This window comes from Erigeron canadensis, chromosome 9 (assembly GCF_010389155.1).
Source record: "Erigeron canadensis isolate Cc75 chromosome 9, C_canadensis_v1, whole genome shotgun sequence".
Taxonomy (NCBI): domain Eukaryota; kingdom Viridiplantae; phylum Streptophyta; class Magnoliopsida; order Asterales; family Asteraceae; genus Erigeron; species Erigeron canadensis.
The window spans coordinates 8,587,010-8,590,630 of record NC_057769.1 but is presented as its reverse complement, the minus strand read 5'-3'; the positions used below and the strand labels follow the sequence as shown (position 1 = coordinate 8,590,630).

Below are 3,621 nucleotides of genomic sequence, written 5' to 3'. Positions count from 1 at the left end.
ACTCATGACTCTCAAAAACTTCTCCTAATAATTCACTCCTACATATGTAGGAAGTGAGGTTCGAACCCGGATGGATTTTCCAAAGTCAAATACCTTACCAATATGTCACCAACCCATTATCAAACCTAACTCTTTTTTATTACGGATTTATTGTGCTTTTGGTCCTTCTTTTTATGGAATTGTTATTGCTATTTTATTGGTTTGTATAATAGTATAGTACCTACGCAATGTGGTTGTTAGGGCGGTGTGGTGGTGTTGACGACGGGTGATGATAACGGTGATTATTGGTGCCTTGGTGGTGACGGTGTCAAGTGATGTAGATTAATATAATGTAACTGATGTAAAGAAGGTGTTGGAAATATTTTAGAAAACTAGATGGATGCTCGCGCGATGTCGCGACGATGACAGTAGCAACGACGGTGTGGCGACGACGACAATGGAAATACTTGTGATGTGTAATGGTGGCGATGTGTAACGATGGTGTTGACGTAATAGTGATGTAAATTAATTGATGTAAGTGGGTTAATATGGTTATTTAATGGTTAAAGGATCTATGTTGTAAGTTAATCGTATTTCATTAAGGGTAATATAGGTATATAGGTGAACATGTTTAAATTAATGAATAAAAAAGAGGGGCAATATGATTATTTCAAAGTCTTAATTACTTAGAAATGAGGGGTAGTTAGTAGTTTGCTTTATATAATAGTACAAATATAGATAATTGGCTTATGATGTAAATTAAATCATTAAGGATATAATGGTTATTTCGTAATTCTACTTTTCAACAAAGGTGGTATGATCAATAGTATAGATAAGCTGCTTCTACTACAAAATTATAAAATACTGTCGAATTTTTCCAACAGAAAAAATATGTCGGAAATTTTTGACAGATTTTCGACGGATATAAAATTAAAATTTAGTTTTTTAAAACACTTATATTTCAACGAATTTTTAAAATCCGTCGTTATTTCGTCGGTAAATTCCGACAGATTGCCGACTTGCTTTTCACCGGTAATTTGTCGTAAATTTTCCAATAACTAATTTAAATGATATGCCATCGCAATTTCGTCGGTAATCTATCGGAATTTTCCAACGGGTGACCGACGTATTTTAAAAACTCTGTTGGAATGTACTGACGAAATAATGACGAAAACTTAATATCTGTCGGAAATATTCTTTTTAAAAAATTTAAATTAATAAGTTATCCTTAAGAATTTTCTATCAAATTTGCACACTTACCATGTTTTCCTATCATAAATTTGCACACTTACCATGTTTTCTATCAAACATGTCATCATTTGTATAAATGGGCCAAATGAGTTTGTGGGTTCATCTTCTTTCACTTGATTGGGCCTATTGGGCCCTAAAGTTATTTGTTACCTTGAGAAACATATTTGGCTCATTAAGCCCAACCATTAGACGATCACTATAAGTTAAAGCTTTTGATATTTGCTTATTAGTAGGCTCAATTATTAGCCCAATAATTCATTTTGGTATTATTATTATTATTATTCGTTATCTAGAAAAATACCGAATAAAATGGAAACACTAAAACTTAAAATAAATTAAATTTAATGAAAAACCATGGTCGTATATATAAGCATTAGACAGCTTTTGAAAAATTACATTCACTTATGTCGGTAAAAAAAATTAACGAGGTCCGAGTCTCTTTGAATCGTCGAGTCAAATGGTGTTAAGTGGAAGTCAAAGAAGGTGAAGCCTTGGAATGTGAAAACAAAAAGGCATTTCCTTCACAAATTTCCTCATTTTCACCTTGTCACTCTCTTTCCTTTCCTATCTCTTGTCACTCTCTTTCCTTTCCTCTCTCCAGCCGATTCACCACTCTTTCTATTGTTAAGTTTTTTTTAAGAAGGGGGAGGAAAGGATTAGGAAGAAAAAAAAATAATAAAGGCATTGTTAAGTTTTAAAATGGCATGGAAAGGAAATGAGATAAAAGAAAAAGTGGGAGAAGTTGTAGTTATTTTTGCTTCAAGACTTTTTCTCTCATTTTTGAGATGATTAGGAAAGAAAACTTCCTCATTGATATTTTCAAGAATAAATCAATTAAGCCTTCGACGAAACGGTTTTTGAAGTAATGCCTTCCATGATCATCATGGAGAGTATCTTGGTATCCATAGAACCCATAATTGTAAAAAGCCGCTTCTTGAATGATCAAAACTAGGCCTGGAGGAGGAGATGTGTTCTTCGCAAATGATCAAAACAATCACAAATATCAATTAATCTACTTGAATAAATACATGAGTAAACACCTAATTAAATATTGCACAATATGGAAATCTATGATCGATTTACTTGCATTACCTTGGAGCTGATATCATAAACTATGAACTTTGGAGCAAATATTCCAAAAGAGTAGCTGTAAATAGTGCCGTTACTTGAAGCTGCAGCGGCATTCCAAGAGAGAAATGTATTAAGATAACTCTGGCCTTGAATAATCAAGTTGGACTTGGTTTTTGGCACATCGACTTTCTCCCTTCTACAAATTAACATATCATGTTTAAGAGTTTTATTATTTTATGAAACATAAATTAAGATACATACACGAACATAATAAAATACTTACAAGTATGTGCAAGAATTGGATATTACAAGAGTCAATTTCTGAGAATTATCAGGAGCAAAATACAGGGACTCTTGAAAGTTATTGAACTTACCACACCCCTTTTGATCTACTGTCAAAACAATCGCCACACCATATTTTCAAATGAGTGGATATTTCCACTTGCTCTCATCACAAGATAAATTTTGTAGACTATAAAGAGGGTTAAAATTCTGGTTTATGGCAGATAAGAAGTCATAAATTCCACTTTGTTCGGTTGCACTTCTGATGATTATACTGATTCTGTTATCTATCTTTGAATCTTTTGTGTAAAACGAGATGATTATGGAAATGAGGGCAATGGTAATGACAATTAGCCAAAAATATTTGTTTCGAGTTGTGTTCATGTTGTAAACTAATAATGGTAGATTCTTACAGTGCGAAATTAAGTTGTGGTTGATTATTGTATAAGTGTGAGTTTATATATAAGAATGAGACTAATTAATGGATTTGAAAGTAAATATCAAGAAGGGTGGATTAATCTTCTTACATACATACAAATAAAAGAGAGTGGACATAAATATGTATATGTTATATATGATTACCTCAAATCTACCAGATAATAATTACCTTAATTAATATTACGTACTTAATCTATAATCTATAATATAAATAGAAAGGATGGAAGAAAAAGTTTAACAACTCATGATAAACATTCTTCAATTTTGATTTTCCGACAGAATTAATTTTATTCTTAAAAGTTTTTTTGACGAAATTTCGATAGATTTTTCAGTCTAAAATAAAAATTTCTGATGGAAATGAGTTACCCCACACATGTTTTTCCGACGCCCAATTTGCTTCTGTATATTCCAGTTTTGTAGTAGCGTTGGTTTTTGAATTTTGGAAATAAACAAATAAAGTCATATTAATCTTTGATAAATATGACATAGCCTTATGTTGTTGCTCTTATTGTTGTTGATTAACAATATAATGATATTTGTTTTGTTGATAATGACGAATTTAGATACAAAAACAGAGTTAGAATTTTAGATTAGTGGCTC

The 3,621-nt window shown here is 31.6% G+C and overlaps 1 pseudogene; it reads right to left on the bottom strand.

The window, feature by feature from the left end:
* Positions 1 to 1,978: 1,978 nt before the first annotated feature.
* LOC122583143 lies at positions 1,979 to 2,967 on the bottom strand (annotated as a pseudogene).
* Between the last annotated feature and the right edge of the window lie 654 nt (positions 2,968 to 3,621).